The sequence below is a fragment of the Nipponia nippon genome, unplaced genomic scaffold, assembly GCF_047370975.1.
Source record: "Nipponia nippon isolate SJK-2023a ecotype South Korea unplaced genomic scaffold, ASM4737097v1 scaffold_13, whole genome shotgun sequence".
In the NCBI taxonomy this organism is placed as follows: domain Eukaryota; kingdom Metazoa; phylum Chordata; class Aves; order Pelecaniformes; family Threskiornithidae; genus Nipponia; species Nipponia nippon.
The window spans coordinates 614,622-631,527 of NW_028262324.1; the positions used below are offsets into that span (position 1 = coordinate 614,622).

At 57.2% G+C, this 16,906-nt stretch overlaps 1 protein-coding gene across 5 annotated transcripts in view; it reads left to right on the top strand.

The window, feature by feature from the left end:
* The first annotated feature begins 1,002 nt into the window (after window positions 1–1,002).
* The window catches only part of CHD6 (chromodomain helicase DNA binding protein 6), an 85,808-nt gene continuing 69,904 nt past the window's right edge, over window positions 1,003–16,906 (top strand). For 3 of the 5 annotated variants that reach the window (XM_087749370.1, XM_087749376.1, XM_087749380.1), the window contains exon 1: window positions 1,991–2,424. The gene's annotated coding sequence lies outside the window, so the exon portion shown is untranslated. Of the gene's footprint in view, window positions 1,119–1,990; window positions 2,425–16,906 lie in introns of those variants that run through there. The other 2 variants (XM_087749375.1, XM_087749378.1) reach the window with 2 other exon arrangements.

The window sequence follows — 16,906 nt, forward strand, 5'->3', positions numbered from 1 at the left end:
CCGGACAGCACCGGACACCAGCACCAGCCGGTGCTGGACGGGCCAGGACTTCAGAGGGCGCACGCAGGGCTGCGCCCCGGGGCCCGGCAAGCGGGACGGCGGCACTCGGGCCGCGCTGCACTCGGTTCATCAGCCCCGAGTCCCCGCGGAGCTGACGAGCGCCAGCGGTTTCCTTCTGGTGCCGGAGCTGACCGGCTCGGAGCGCCTCTGCTTCGGCAGGGAGGCTGGAGCGGCTCCGCGCCGCAGCCCCGCTCCCCTTCCCCAGCGGGCAGGCAGCTCACGCCTGCTGGGGCAGACAGGGCGCCGAGGCCGCCGGCCGCCGCGGCGAGGGCGCTGCCGCCGGGCTGCTGGGCCGGAGGAGGGACCGCGGCTGCTGCGCAAAGCCCGCGGCGCTGCGTGCCCAGGCCCGGCCCCCGAGCAGGTCCGGTTGCGAGGGCTTCCCTCGGCACGGCCACCGCGGCCGGCTGCCGCACCCTTGGCCGGGGCCGGGCCCGGGCCTTGCCCGCCTGCTCCCGGCCGAGGTCCTCCCGGACAGGCGGCTTACGCGGCCGGTGCGCTGCGCCGGCCCGCGGCGGATCCCCCGGAGCGCCCCTCCGGGGAGCGGCGCGGCGCGCCCTCCCCTCCGGCCGCCGGCCCCCCGCAGCCGCCCCCGCGCCCTCCCGGCGCTCTCTAAGCGGGGCCGCCCCGGGCGCCTCCGCACCGCTGCAGGCCTCAGGCGGGGGCGGGGCAGCGGCGCCCGCTCCGGGCCGCGGCGGGGCCGGGCCCCGTTCGCATCCGGGCAACGAGCGGCGGGCGCGGACGTGGAGGGCGCGGGCGGGGCGGCGGCGGCGCGGGGCGGGGCGCGGGGGCGGCGGCGCGGCCAATCGCCGCCGCGCTCTCATCGGTGCAAACAGGAGCACAATGGAGCGAGCGGCGGGCGCGCTGCAGCCAAGCTTGGCGCGGGCGCCGCGCGGCTGACGGGCCGGCCTGCCAATGGGCGCCGGCGCGCGGCGGTGAGCAGCCAATGGGCGCGGGGCGGGGGCGTGCCCGGGCGAGGTTAGGGTGTCCTTGCAGGGTGCTGGGCTAAACTTCACCAAATAATAGCTGTTTGTGTTTGGGCGGCCGAGGAGCCATTTTAGGTAAGTTCTGCCCCGAACTTTTGGGTTCGCCCGCCCGGCGCGGCCGGGGGCGGCGGCGGGGCGGGGGGCGGCGGCGGGGCCGCGCCGGGGCGGCGCTATGAATGGACTCGGCGGCGGCGGCGCGGGCCGCGGGGCGGGCGGGCGGCGGGGCCGGGGCGGCCGCCGGCCCTGTCATGGCTTCGGCCGCGGGGCCGGGCCGGGGCGGCCGCGGGGAGGGGCGCGGCGCCGCCGCGGGTACCCGCTGGCGGCCCTCCCCCGCCCCCCGGGGCTCGGCGGGGGCCGCGGCCCCGCCGGCCGGCCCTCCCTGCCGCTCGGCCCCCCGCCCCGGCCCGCCGGGCGTGGGGAAGGCCAGGCCTACGCCGGGCGCCGGGCCCCGAGCTGCCGGCCCGGCGCCCCCCCCGCAGCCGCGGCGGCCCCGGGGCGTGCGGGGGGCCGGGGGCGGAGGCGGGGCGGGCTCCCCCCGGCGCTGCGCGGAGGCTCCTCCCGGCCGGGAAGGGGGGAGCGGGGCCCCGGGCCCCGCGGCGAGCTGCGCGGCCGCAGCGGCGGCGGGATGCGGGGTGCCGGCAGCCCGCCCGCGGGGCGCGGCGTTCCGCCCTCGGTCCGGCCGCGGCGCTCGCGAAAATCGATCCTTCGGTCTTTAAACTTCGCGGGCGGGGGAGAAGCGGGCGCCGGTGCGGGCCGGAGGCCCCGGGGCACGGGCTGCCCGCCGCCCGGCCCCTGCCCGGCAAGGGCACCCGGGGCGGGGGACGCGGTCCCGGGGCCGCTCCGGGCGGCGGCCCGTCCCTGCCCGCGGCGGGTCCGTCCCGCTTCGCCCGCCGTGCGCGGAGCGGACGAGGATCTGTTGTGACATTGCAGCCATGTCACAACAGAGGCATCGCAGTCACGTTGGAGTCGCGTCTCGCTCGCTGCAGTCATCGCGCCGTAGTCGCCCCGCGCAGCCTCGCGCCCGCTGTGTTTTGGGGGGCGCGCTGTGGGATTCTCCCTCTTCTCACCAGTGACTTTCGCTGGCGATTGAGGTGGATTTTAGTCTTGATCAATGAGGTTTGTAGGGTGAACGCTGCGAGAGAAACGCACGCAAACAGAATACGGAAAGATGAAGAGAAATCATCCGCCTGTATTGCTGCCTAGCGTGCACGCCCGTCCTGGAGCAGCTAACGTTTTCTCCGTTTATCGATTTGCCTTCCTGACAACTACGCTAAACTCGCAGCCACGTTGGGGACCGCGGAGGCCAGGCAGGCTGCCTCGGTGCACGGAGAGCTGGTTCTGCTTGGTCTGCTGCCGGCTGTTGATGCGGTAGAGCTTTTCGGTAATTTTGCTATGAAGAGTGCTTGGTTTATTTCTTCAGTGAGTTGGGATGCTTTTAGCCAAAAGCTCAGGGTTTTTCGTTGTTTACCTCCTGCTCGGGAAATGCAGCAAATGCTTTTGGGGTTGGAGAACGAGGGGCGAGGGGTGGAGATGGCTCGCTGTGGCTGTGCGCAGTGTCCCGTAGGTCTGTGCAGAAGTCTCTGGCACCCCTCTGCAGTCGCTGGCCTCCCTGGCAGAGGGCTCCTCGTGGGCAGACAGATGTGCTTGTAGTTGTTGGCTATTTATCCCTGCCCCCTTCACTTGCAGGGCTACAGCTATTTGGCACCTGTATCTTTTTAACTGGTGTGGGGTCATTTGGATTAGGGTGTTGCCAGAGGAGAGGGGGTGCGGAGCTCTGCGAGTATTTTCCCCGACGTGCAGCGTTGCTGTTGGGCCCTGTTCAGGTGATGGCACGGGAATAGGTACCGCCTTACCTCTCCTCGCCCTTTGTTTACCTCATCCACGCGGGATCTCTGCTGTGCTGCTTTGCAGAGAAATTGTTGTTTGGTCCAGCTGTTGAAGTATGAAGCAATAACAGCATATTTTTGCTCTGGGAGCAAATTCTTCCTGGAGTAGATAGGTTGTTTCTCTCGAGGCTTCTGGCCTCCAACTGGGTTGGTTTTGTTCAGGGCTGCCACTGGGTTCCTTTCCCACTTATTTAGTGGAAAATTGATTCCTCTTCCACTACAAAGCTTAATGTGGTCTCTTTGCTTTTGGAAAGCAAATTCTGCCCATCATCTCCGAATTGGTACAGCTGCCTAAACGCGCAGGTCCTTCAGGCGCGTTGGACATGCTGCTCCATTTCCTTTGCTGCAAAGATGGGAAGCGCGCAGCAGGGGTGGGGTGAAGCCAATTGAATGTTGCCCCTCGAGTGCTTCAAGCTGTAAAGCACGATAACTAGTAGAATTGCATCCTATCAAAATGTCTGTGTGTACCTTGTACAGCAGAACTGAAAGTGTATATTACTATTCTTCAAATAAAAGCCAAAGTCAATGAGAGCACTTGGAGAAAGACTGATCTTGGTTCGTTTTCACTTTCGTGAAGTTTGAAGCCCATCCCGCAGCCATGGCTGTTTATTTCTGCCTATTGTCTCTTTTCTCCAAGCAGAAACATTGATTGTCCTGTTGCTGAGAAGGCAGTCACAGCCCCTTGCTTGCGGGCCAGTATGGATGGGTTCAGAACTAGCCTGTCTGAGTCTGTGAAACCAAGGCAGCTCTTGTGCTGTTTCTCAATGCTTGTAGTGTGTGAGTAATGCGCATCTCTTGCAGAAGGTGCTGTCAGGGCCCCTCGCTACCTTGTTCTGAGCACTGCTGTCTGGTTTGGCAGCATCCGCTTGAGTTTACCTCTCCCTCCATTGTCCTGCGTGTTGGCATTGGGGGAGAGCGGCTCTGTCTAAGCTGCTGGTCTTCAAGCAGCTGGCCCCGGATATGCCAGTGTTAGCCTCAATGGTCAGTGCTGTGGGTATTTTGGGGCTCTGTTGATTCCTAGTGGCTTGGTGGAGGAGGCTCTCAGGGGAATGTCCCATTTTCCTGACTGCTTTTTACTGTATGTCTTTAACAGAAAGCAAATCTCTGCTCCCCCCCCCCCCAAGTGTAATCTCAGTAATTTTTAAGATTTAGTCTTCCTTGAGAGATCTTTGATATTTTCTCAAGAGCTTCTCCAAAGACATAAACTTTTACAGGTGGATAATATAAAGTGTTTGACTTTTATGGTTTGTGTTATTTCAAGAGGGGTTTGCACAAGCAAGTGAACCTGTTTCTGCGAGATGGCAAGGCTGAGAGCTCGGCTGCCAGCGCAGGCCTTTGTTTTTTGCATGAAGCTGCAGTGTCCTGGCCTGTCTCAGGTTTGCAGAGATAAGGGCTGGTATCGTGCACATCAGCGTGCAGGAGAAGCTTGCCCTTGCGAAGGAGGGGAGAGGGTTGATCAGCCTTGCACGGCGAGCGAGCCCTTGGTGCAGGAATGTGGATTCGGTGTGTTGGGTCTGGAAAGCAGGCATGTGTAGGGATGCTTCTCTGAAATTGTCTTAAAGAGACACTGGCGAGCACGGTGGTCTTACTGGGCTTCAGGGGAGCCGAGAGGCCTTGTTTTCATTGCTCCCTTAAGTAGCAGTGAAAGCATTTCTCCTCTCTCATCCCCAGTTTCCTGCCTGGGACAGTGGCATCAACCACTGGTGTTGGTGACTTCGCCCTGGTCTGTGAAAGCAGGAGCAGAGCTGTCGTTGGGGGCCAACAAGCTGTGTAAAGGGGAGAGAAGATGGTCAGGGTGAATGGTCTATATGTAGCCGAGTAGCAACGCTTGCTGTGGGCAGAGGTTGGTGACAGCGTGCAGGGTTTGTATGGTGGGTTCTCAGTACCCTAAAAAACCATGAAAATAGAGTTACACTTCACTCTGGGAACGGTGGCAGTGTCAGTGCCTGCGTTGCCAGCATGTTGGTGGTGGGACTGAAATCTTCTAAGAAAGCGCAGGTCCCCTGCGTAGCAGCATGCTGCAAACGCTGTGCTGGGCAGTGCCTGTCCCAGCCAGCCTCCAGTGATCCTCGGGCACGAGCCCCTGGTGGAAATAACAGAGCTGGGGAAAGCTGTCCAAACCGTCAGCAAAAGGGGAAAAACGTGGTGCTGCGGGTGTCAGCTTGTGGCGTGAGGAGACTCTGATTTTGCTTTCTAATATTTCAGGCTGGTGCAATATGTTTTCCGTGTGATAGGACAATGCCTTCAACTTTCCCTTATATGGGAAAATCTGGTATGCAGCCTAGCAATCTGCCAATATGTGGCTATTAATTTTTAGCATTGTTATGTTGGATGTGTCCAGTCAGCCTAAGAAGTAGGAAATACCTGGGACGCTGTGGCTGGGCTTTCATGTTTGAGGCAGGTCCCTGACAGATATCTGGGGAAAGGTTGTGGCTGTGCTCTGGGGAACGCCTGAGCACGCTCGGCTCCTCGGGAAGTCAGCTGAAAGCTGGGAGAGTTTGGTGCCTGGGTGTAGGGCTCCTGCCCTACACTGCCCTTGGGCCCAGTGCTCAGAGAGGAGCTGAGGGCTTTGGTCGTGTCGGCATCGAGGTCAGGGGAGCGCTTGACCCATCCGTTGTGCAAGGACCTTCCCCCTGCCGAGGAAATGCTGCCTTGAGGTTAAGGGTGCACGCTGTTTCCGTGCTGCAGCCTGTTGCCTCTAGGGGATTCCCAGCCTGTAGTGAGTATAAATCCTGCTCTAACAGGAGCAAACCGCTCTTTTCAGTCCGGAAAAGTGAGAAGTGTGGGAACCGAGTCCCAGTCCCTCTTTGTTTTTCATGTGGGCACTGGAAATGAGCTTGCAGAGGTGCGCTGGGTATGGATCAAGGAGTGCGGGCGTTATCGTGGCGATGAGATGCTGGCTTGGCCATGGGGTGCACATCACATTTTCCAGCCCTGGTTTCGCTGTGAGGGATGCTGCTCGGTAGCAGTCTGATGGTGCTGTTATTAACAGCTGCCCTAGGAGGTACAGCATGCCTTTGGCAGTCCTGCCTTTGCCCTAACTTTATGCAGCCCTAATGTTGCACTAGTATAGCTAGTGCTATCTGGTTGGCTGTTTTGGGATGTTTTTTTTTTTTTCAATTGTGTTTTAACTGGTGAGATTAAGTTTAGATCCCTTCTGGTGAAGCTTTCTGATGCTTGTCTGGGTTTCTGCCGTTTGGCTCAGTTGTTACGGGAAGTCTGGGTTAAAATGCAGGTAACTCATTGCTTCCTTTTGGGGTGACTGTGCCAAAAGTGGGGGAAAGTTATCCTTGTCAGCGTCAATGTGCAGAGTATTTGTGTTTCCTAAATGTTTCTGTGAAAGTGTGGGATCTGTGTAGCCCTGCTTTGCATTTGAGTAAAAGAAGGCAATATCTTGGGTCAGACCCGTGAACTGGCTGCATGTCCCTGTTAATGTGCGTGTTGTTGCAAGGGAGGGACAGGTAGGCAGTGGAGGGCAAGGTTGTTTCATTCCGTATCTTATCTGGTCCTAGAGCATGTGTTTACATTGCAGCCTGGCAGCTCTTGCACAGGAACATAGGTGGGAAGGGGATGAGCCTGCTGTGAGGGACCCCAGGCCAAAAGCCTGTGCAGGTGCCTGGGGGGGGAGCGCGGGCCGGTGTCCCTGTGGCTGGCCTGCCGACAGGGTGCCTGGGGGCACAGGAACCGCAGCACCTACTGCCCTGAGGGTTGCTGGAACTCCGGAGGATGGAAGGCCCCCACCCCTTCCCCCCCGGGAGGTATCTCATTTGCATTTCTTTGAAGGCAGAAGCAGGACTTCAGTTAATTGAAGGACTTCAGCTCCCAGGCCCTCCATGTTAGCAGCCGCTGCTGAGAGTTTTGGTCCCTCTGTATTGCACTAGAGACAGACATTTGTTATGTGGCCATAGTTGAGTTTCCTTCAAAAAACTTCCAGTTGTTAAACCTCTCTTCAGAAGTCATGAAGGTAATTAGATAACTAAGTTGTTTTATGTGCTTTCTGGTTTTCATTTTGCAGTTTAACTTACGCTCAATGGCTACCTTTGAAGGTGAATGCCAGCCTTAGCAACGTGCTAGGGTGCTACACGCGGGAACAACGGTGATGCAGAGTTATGGGGGACTTTCACTTTTTTTGACATATAGATAGGTGAAGTATTGGTTCTTTAAGAAACATTAATGCCTTGTTATATATGTGCATCGAGGCAGAATTAAAGTTAGTCCTAGATACAAGAATAAACATTAGTGCTTTGCTATAGACGTGCTGTGAAAGCTGCTATTTTTGTGTGAGCCGCTGCCTAGAGTTCTCTAGGTCTTGTGCTCAGAGCACCTTTAACCCTAAATGTTCATCTGGCTTGGTTGAACTTGAAACATACTTAAGATAAAATGAAGCTTAAGTGTTAGGTGTCTGTTAATTGAGGATCAGAGAAGAGAGCCGTTCTCTCTTGATGACTTCTATATATGTGCATGGTGCATCTTTGCTGTACCCTGTGCTCGCTTAGCCTGGGAAGGAGAGCAGTGGGGTGTGGGAATGCACAGTGTATTGCTCTTATTTGTATGCTTCTCTGCTTGTTGCTCTAGGGCAAGCAAAGCCCTGTTTCTCAGTAATCTCTCTCAGTCCCCGTAGGGTGCCCCTCACCAGGGTATCTGAGCTTTTCCCGGCATGCACTTTTGTGCATACATAAAGGCAGGTTTCTCTCCTCCACCGCAGACAGCAGAGACTGTGCTCTGCTTGTTCGCTGTGCGGTGATGTTGTGGGGAGGCTGACTGAAGCAAAGCTTGCGCTTACTGTGAAGGTGCTGAGGTTTGTGGTTACCCTGATTTCTTCAGAGAAGTGGTTACAGATTTGTGGGCCAGTCACAGCGACTGCTCTACCTTCTTGCTCCGGCGGGTGAGAATTTCTGTCTGAGAATAACATTGCCGTTTTGGAGTTGGGCCGGTCCCACATTGTGCTTTGAGAGTGAGGACCAGGGTCCTGAATCCAGAAGGCAAAGGAAGGAGTGGGTCACCATGGGCACAGGCTCTTTGAAGCTTTAGTAGCTGTAATTTCAATGAGAGTGGCCTCTCCAGGAGCCCCGTAGCGAGGTGTGACTCTTCAGGCTTGCAGGCCATGTGTGTTTGAACAGGTACAGCTGTGCCCATGTCTGACAGGACATAGTGCACTGTGTGTGGAGATGTGGTTATCTGCAGATGCTGCTCTGTGGTGTCTAGACAAGCTTTCTGCTGGCCGCTCTGCTGAGCAGAGTGACATTAGGGCTGAGGAGTTATGGACAGTGCTCCTAAACCCTTTCCTGGATCCAGCTCTACCTCCTGTTCTTTCTGCCACCCTGAGCTGGGAGACGGAGATGCCTGACATGGAGCAGAAGCGGATTCCTGGACCTTGTTGCATGCTAGTTCCTCCAGAGATGTCTTCTGAAGGAAAGGGTCAGAAAATGAGTGGCTCATCCAGGTACGGAGGGAGAGGAGATGTGGAAACAGTGTTGGCAGGTACATGCAGTAAGAGTGGGTTAGGACATGGGTCTGTGGGACCCGTGCTCTGCTGTTGCGTCCAGAGTTTGCTTGCCTGGCCTTTGTGTTGCTACGTGTGAAAGGAGACTGATGTCTGTAGGCCTGCCAGGCAAACAGGGACAAGATTCTCTTGGTACTTTGGTGTAGCTGATGCCCGCTGGCTAGCTGACCCCATGAAGATGATGCTGGCTGGCCAGGAGGGTCCCAGACATGGTGGGTGTCTTCTGTGTCTGTGCCCTGAATGAATGCAGCTTGGCTCCAGGAGAGACCCATAGCAGCTCTGCCTGTGTGCTGTTTGAAGGGGCCTGGTGTGCTCCGAGGTCCCAGCTCTGCTTAGAAAAAGGGACTCTGCAAAGATGGTGCTCTGCAGTCGGCGTTGGTGGGTGCAGCTTGGGTGTGCTCTGGCAGGAGGGGTGTGCTCCCTCCCTGGGCAAGTGTGGACCTCCCGCCTGGCGAGGCTGATGCTCTCTCCACTGCTCCCTGAGCTGGCCTCTGACTGAAGGGCTTTGTGAGCTGGGACAAGAAGGGGCTACCTCTCCGTATGTGCTTTCGGTAGCATTTTACTTGCAGCATGTCTGGGCAGGACTTTGGGTGCTCACTGTTTAAAAAGGCTACCCAAGTGTATGAAAGAACTGCCTGTGGCTGAGGAGGGAACCAAACCTGGTGTTGCTGAACTCCAGGCATTTGCACATGAGGAATCAATGAATTTCTTTTTGGCACTTCTCTCTCCCTCTCATGCTGGAGTGTTTCTTGGGATGCTGTAAAAGACACAATTGCAAGGAAACATTGAGATGATTGAAACTGTTCTTCAAAGTAGCTTCAGCTGAGATTGTGGAGAACTTGTATCCCAGAGAGCTAAATTCAAAATAAACTGGAAGCCCTTGGAGGTAAACATCAGGGAGTTACAGTCCTTGCAGGGCAGAGCAGTTGAAGCGGAGATGCGTGTAAGGATGTGGACCTGAGGGCTGCGGGCTAGTGGTGCTGGTTGTGAAGGGTGCTCTTGCTCTGTGTTGCATCAGGAGAGTTTGCTATGCCTTGCTTTCTCTCCCTGTTCTTTAGATGCTTGGGAAACAGGTCTGAAGCTTCAGTATGCAAGTTCTCAGGCCTGGAGAACAGCAGATTTCTGTATTGCTATTTCGGGCAGAGGTTTGGCAGTTTCTCTTAGGATGTACAGGCAGAACAGATGCCGTGAGCCGTGGGACCTCACCACAGCATACAGTAAACTCTTGGGCTGTGGTTGTTTGGGATGTTGCCTTCCTGGGCGCTAAGGAACAGCTTGGCTCCTGCAGTGCCTGGCACTGCTGCAGGCAGGGGTCTTGCCAGCCAACCTTTCTGCCCTCTCCTGGGGTGGGGTGGCCTGGGTTTGCCGCGCTGGCAGGGCAGGTGCAGCCTTTCTGTGTGCAGGAGCTCCTCTCCAACAGGGCAGCATCAAGCAAGTGACCTCTGTAAGCTGGTGGTGGAGATGTCCTGTTCTTGGGGAGCGAGCAGTGTAGCAAAATGTCCTTTTGCTCCTGGACGTCCCTTCCACTCCTCCTCCAACCTTCACTGTGTGTGAGAGAGCACAGACCGAGCTGAGCTTCCTTTGTCACCTGGGTTTTGAGGCTGCTAGGACCAGGATCGCAGTGCTGCCTAGCCTGAAGGAGAGCTGCTTGCTCGTCACACACTAAGACGTAGCTTGGGATCAGCCTTCAGTGCCTGCGCTCAAGAACTGTGGCATGAGATGTGGCCATGGTGGGCAAAGCAAGGCTGGCCCCGAGCTTGCTTCATGCACTGTACACCCCTCCCTGCTCTGCTGCCCGTACGCAGACAAGGCATTCGGCAAAGCAGTTGTGTCCATCCTGCTTGCGAGGCCCTGGAAGCGCTTAAAACGCTGACTGTGCTCTTGTGGCCCAGCTGCTGGTGGCTTGGCCACGTTTCATTCAGCTCCTGGCTTGGATCTGTTTCTTAGGACATGTTCCCATGGGCTATTCACGAGATGGAATGGTTTTCAGCAGGACTGGACTCTGCAGTGGGGTTACTCCTGGGAGCTGTGGCTGGTGTTGCTGTGCCATCCCAGCAGGAAAACTGCTCTGGGTGTCAGATGTGCTCTTCATATGTGTCTACAGCCAAGTCTCGAGGTGTGTTGCACGTTCTTGTTCATCCTCTCGGTAGCCCTGCTGTGAAGGCTGATTTTTATCCCCATTCTACAGGTGGAAAATAGAGGCACAAAGGGCTCTGATTGCCTTTGAGGAGCTGTCTGCAGTGTGGCAAAGCTGTTTTCTGACAGCTTGAGTTTGCTGTGCAGGATATTAACAACAGCAAGAGGGGAAGATCTGTGCTTTCAGGAATGCCATCTCATTTTTTAGCCATCTGCCTTGGGATAGCTTGAGTTCGGTGCTCTTCGGTGTGTAGCTCTCAAGCAGTAACCTTATAAAAGGTTCTTTGAATTGGCCAGCTGTCAAGGTCTACAAGTTGAGCTGGCTTTTGTACACCTTTCGTACTAATAAAGATGCTGTGGGCTAAATTACATACGTAGTGGCATCTTTACAGGGCTGGTGACCTTGAGGGTGGACTTGGGCAGCTAAGTGAAGTTCGGAGTGTTTGTGCGTGAGAAATAAAAAACAGCAGAAAAATGTGCAGAGTGCGCAGGGTGCTGGTTTCTGCTGAAACCTCTATATCCCTCCTGATAGCTGGAGAGCAGCTGGGTGGTTTGCCCTGTTGAAAGAAGCCTCTGAAGCAGCTGTCAATAAACCCTGTGCTCCCATGGGCCCAGGAATTTGGAAGAGGCTTTTCTTATGCTACTGGGAAGACTAGCTCCTCATGACCACTGGCCCAGGAAGCCAGAAGGAGCTGAGCCCATAATCCCATCTCTGCCCAGGGGTAACAGCCAGGTACTTCAGAGAAGAGAGCCTGCTTCTAGCACTGAGAGTGTGTCCTCAGAGCTACTTTGCCTGTTTCCATCTAACATGCAGCGAGGGTTGTGTTGTCACTCTGGCCCGAGGCTTTGCACAGTCTTTTTGGCAGCCTTAGCACAACCTCCCCTTGGTACGCAGGGCTCCCTGTCTTGTGGAGGAGCAGATTGGGTGTACAGTCCCAGGCTGAGGAAGAGGAGTTGTCCACCAGGCATCTTTTTCATTGCCGGCAAGCTGGTCCTGCAGCTGTGTTGAACTGCCATTACGAGGAGTGTGCTTCTGGCTCCCAGCAGGCAAGGAGAGGCTGTGAGCTGTCTGCCTGCCGCCTGCAGCGGGGTACAGAGGGGCCGGAGAGCGGCGCGGGAAGCTGTGGGAGCGGCGGTCTGCCAGAGGCTTCATTGGCCTGCACAACTCGGGACTCTCCTGCAGCACGTGGATACGGATACTGCGTTTTCCCTTATTTTAAAGTACGAAGTTAAGTGCTGGCAGTGTGATGGATGAAGTGGGAAGACTTCATGGCCGCTGGCACACTCTGTTCCCTGGACACCCCATTCATGTCCTTCCTTGTTGGCTTGCTGGTCAACATGCCACGGCTGGTGAATAAGTGGAAGGAAAACTGCACTGGTGATGGAGAAATGGCTTGTTAAGATTTGGCAGACAGGGCAGTTAATTTGGCCTGTGTAGTGGCCTGGGTCCAATGCCGCACCAGAGCGTGTTTGTGTTTAATGGGGAGCGGAGGTCTGGAAAACGCCACATTGGTGCGATGGGCTTTGCTGATGGCAGGAGCTTGAGCTGGTGATGCTCTTGACAGGGCACGTGAATCGTGCTGGTGGGGAGCTGCCCTGCAGGGAGCTGCTGCGGGCGCAGGAGTGCTGCACGTGTTCACGCACACACCGGTGCGCCCTCGGCACTGCTGAGGGTGGTCACAGGCCTGCCGCCGCGGGAGCCCAGCCTGCTGGGTGCCAGCTACGAGGCTGGGCAGGCTCGGCCTACCTCCCTTCTCTCTTCCTTGTCTGCATAGGTACTGAGCTGTAGAGATTTGTTTTATTTTTCCTCTGTTTTTTGCCTTGCTGATGTTGAGGATTAAAATCCACTGCCTGGGGCTTATGAGCAACTGTTCGGAGTGAGACTCTTGGCCTGCTGATGAGAAGACAACAGACGTAGGCTTGAGAAACCTGTCTCGCTGCTGGCAGCTCCTGCACACCAGGGTGATGGTGTGGGGAAGGGGGTGCAGCTAACAACGCTGGGTGCATCCCCACAGTGGGGAAGGGGGTGCAGCTAACAATGCTGGGTGCATCCCCACTCTGCAGACGCCCACCTCTCAACCCCCAGTGCTGCTTGGGAGCGGTGTGTCCCCTCATTTTGAACTGTCCACAAAGGTGATGAGAGAAATACACTTTAGGGTGAGCTCAGACCTGGTTTCCCCTCTCTTGAGCAACAAGCTGGAGTGCCATGTCTTTGCGCGCACACTGGCTGGCCAGGCATGGCTTTGCGTTTCGTGATGTGCCTTCGCTGAACAAAACTGAAGGTGCTTCCAGCCATTCTGCTGCTTTCTCTCCCCTTGTGCGGTTGGTCCCTGCTTGCTGCTGTGCTCACTGGAGTCTAAGCGAGCCCTTGGTTCTCAACCCTGTGGCACTGTGCAGCTTTGAAATAACTGCTGAAGGTCATTGTGGTTATGGTCTTGGGTTAGGAGCTGCATTTGAAAACTCTCCAAAAAGGAGCAATTGCCATTTTTGCCACGTGAGCTTGTCATGAGAGTCATGAAGCACAGCTGACGGAAGCCGCGTTACCGGGGGCTGTATCCAGCCTGCCTGTGCTCTCTTGCTCGTTGGGTGCCCACAGAGCATCCTCTGTGCGCAGGCAGTGGCACTGTCCCAAGCATCTCCCCGGGGTCTGTGACGTGGCTGTCGCTTTAGGGCTGAGAGCTTGCCTGGGAGGGCTTGGGAGCAGAAGTGTTGGTGCTGAGCAAGCTTTTTGGAGGGGTAATGCTGTGCAGCATCGCCGTATTCCTTGTCCATGGAGCAAGCGGCGAGGAGGTTGTGGCTATTTCTTGCCTGCCCATCAAAGTCTTGTTGCCTGTTCCCCTGTGGGGTGGTGCAGTTGGGTGTCCTGGGAAGGCACTGCATGGCTTGGCTGGCAGGATTGCCACGAGCACTGGCTGTCCTTACCAGCAGATCTCTCAGCTCTCCTGGCCTCACAGAGAACACAGTTAATTCCCCCCCACCCCTTCTTTTTTTAAAGATTAAAATATTTTAAGAACGGAAAATTGCTTGGAGCACAGCTGCAACTCCCCTGGGGCTGGCCGTTGGTGCGATGCTCTGCCCGGCCTGCTCTGGACACGTGCACCCGCCTAGGGGTGTTTGCTCCCTGACTTGGATTATTTGGACCTCTTCGCACGCTCCTTTCTCCCCTTGCTTCCTTCGTCCTGCGGTGCGTCCCACTCGGGGGAGCGGGGCCGTGCCCCCTTCCCGTTGGGGCTAGGGAGCAGTGAGGGAGCGTCAGGGCAGCTCTGAAACGAAGAGCGTTTGGCTGCTCGGCGAAGCCTCTGCAGTTGGGATGCTGAAGGGGTCTTGCTTTCCGTAGCTGTGTGCGCGGAGCTGGGGAGCTGCCTCTCTGCTGCCTCTCCACAGCCTCTGCTTGGGAAGGAAAAATGTATGCCGTAGCTGCCTCACAGCAAGCTCACAGGCTCCCCAGCCCCCTGCCTCACTGCTGCTGCTTCTCTCTTACTAAACTACTGGGTTATTTTTAACTTGGAAAAATTACAACCCAAGATTTGCATTCTCTACCCCCAGCGGAGGGCTGGAGGCAGGATGTGGGGGAGGCACTGCGGAGGGCTGGGAATGCGGCTCACGGCTCCGGCAGGCCCGTTTCCAGGGGCTCATGCCCCCTGCAGCACTGCCTGCCGGGCTCCGCATGCTCGCCGAGCTGCGAGGCTGCGCAGAGGGGAGGCGGGGAGGCCGCTTCTCTGCTCGACGCGGCTGGAGTTTCAGCCTGGATTCCCATGGCGAATGCACGGAGCAGCTGCAGACACATAAACAAATCCTGCTGCAGCAGGCTGTGGGGAGAGAGCCGGGCTCTGGGCTGCCAGGCTGCTTGCGTGACAGCCTGCAGACGGGTGGCTTCTGACGGGGGCTGGATACCTCCTTCAAAGAGTATCCCACAGAGAAGCTCTTGGGCGATTGAGCGTGTTGCGGAGGAGCAGCCGGCTGGGTTGCTGTTTTGCCCAGCAGAGGAGGCTTTGCTGGCCCGCGCAGCCCTCCCTAACTCAGCTTGCTGAGAGCTGGTGGGGAGGAGCCAGGGAGAGAAGTGTCACTCTTGCGCCGTATTTCTCTTTCCCCCTCCCCTAGCTCTGCCCCTTCAGTGTTTTGCAGGCAGTTGTCTTGTCAGCCTCCCCTGCCTGGATCTCCCTGTGTGAGCAGGAGCACCTCTCCCAGTCCGTTGGCAGGGCGATGTCTCTGCAGAGCCCCTTCTCCGTGCAGCCCACAGGAATGTAGTTGCCTGAGTCCCTCTGGATTGCACCACAGATACTCAGGCTTCAAGCTCCAGTAGCTCTGCTGGCTGAGACGTGTCTGTGCAGCCCTGCCTGGAAACAGGAATTGATCAGTTAGCAAGAACCAAACAGCACCAGGGGGCTGCAGATGTCTCTCTATCTGCTGTTTGGTGCCTTGGAGAAGGGTGTTGGTCGAGCCAAGCGGGTGAAGTACAGTGCAGGCTCTCGGTCAGTCCCAGCTGGACCCATGGGTCCTCTCCTGTTGCTCACCTGCGGTGTGGATGCATCAGGTAGGGAGGGTGGCTGGTGCCTGGGCCATGCTTGGTTGTCCTCGCGCTTGCTGTCTGCCTTGCCAACAGCAAAGCTACTGAGGGTGGAGGGTGCTCTGGAGGCCCCTCTCGTGGGCAGGCCCTGGGGACCTCTGCTCCAGCGTGCCTGGGAGAGCCTGCCAGAGCCCATCAGTCCTGGCCTGTCGTCTGCTGCTCCATAGTGCTCCTAGTGATTAGGGCAGGAGTAGCAGGGCAGTGCAGCAAACCTCTTGGCAAGCAATGGCCAGTACTTATTTCCCCCAGTTGTCTTCGGCAGACACAGGCACCCTTGCTCCTTGGTGAATGATTTGTGTTTGCTTGCCAAGGCTGGTCCCTTACCCCTAGCATGCTGATCCAGCTTGGTGTAATGCGCTTCTGGTCAGTGTGCTGGTGCAAGAGGCTCTCCAGGCTGTGGGATGGGGCACGCCATGAGATGCTGATGCTGTTCCTGTGCCTCTGACCAGTGCCAAGTACCAGGACTGTGGGAGTTCCTGCTCGAGCAGCAGTATTAATGCCTCAGCTCTGCAAAGGCCTGAAAGGTTTCACGTGATGCCTGACCCTGACACAAAAATGACATGGCTCGGTGTCATCTCTGCATGGTAGGGAATAGCTACTGACTACTCTCCCCTTTCCTCAAGGCTGTAAGGTTTGTTGTCAGGCGTGAGACACTGCTCCTCCGTGTTTGAGCCAAGGGCTGCTGCCATGATGACAGCAGGCAGAGCAGAGCAGTTCCCGGGCTGCCAGGGCTGCAGCAGCACCTCTTCCCCCCCAAAGAGCTGCTCTGCAGCTTGTGTGAGGCAGTGGGGATGTCCCCGCCACCCTAAAATGGTGTGTGCACACAAGAACAGCTGCTGACACTGGCATAGGGGTTGGTGGTGTGGGGCAAAAGAGAGAGTCTTCTGAAAGCTCTCGGTTGCCCCATTGCCTGATGCCCTTTGTTGCTGCCTTGTTTGGAGGGGCTGAGCAGGGCCCTTGTGCTGTGGCTGTGGGAGCTCCCTGCAGCTCTCTGCTGCTGGGAGCTCCGGCTCCCACTCTAGAGAGATCGGAATCTTCTCATCAGGCTGTACTTTGACCTCTGCCAGCCTTTTCAGGGCAGGTTAGCACATCATCTGGTACCGAGCAGCAAGGGTGTGCTGAGCCTCCCCGGCTCCACCTGGGCTAGCTGCAGTCCACGAGCCTGGCTTGCTGCTGGCCAGCAGGTTTGGACCCGGCACCTCTGGCTAATCTCTTTTCCTTCAGGCTGTGCCCAAACACTGAGGAGATGCAGCAGTTCCTGAGGTGCTTCAGCAGAGCAGACCTCTTGTCTGAAAATCAGTAATTTCATGGCATGGCTGTGCAATTCTCCTCTCTTCATCTCCCTGCCTTCCTGCTTGTCCTTTGGGGCTGCAGGCAAAGTGCTGTGCCTGTTTGGGATCTGTATTTTCAAGGGATCCTTTCTGTAATCAAAACTGTAGGAGGGAGGAGAGAGAAAGGCCGCGCGATGTTCAGCAAGTGAGCAAGGCTTGCACCCCTCATCTGGAAGGAAGCGTCACCAGAAGTCTGCTGACAGATGGGTGTCGGACACTTCTTGATGCCTCTATCTCAAAGGAGCTTCTTGCAGTGAGACCTTGTCCTTGGCACCTCCCCGGAGCCTGAGCCTGCTGTGCCGTGCCTGGGCTGCTCCTGCGCCTGGCAGGGGACCCTCGTGCTGCGGGGAGTGCGGCCGGCAGACGGGGTCAGCCCAGAGAGGGTGCATCTCCAGTGGGGCCAGTGGCGGCTAGTTTGGGGGAGGAGTGGGAATGTGTGG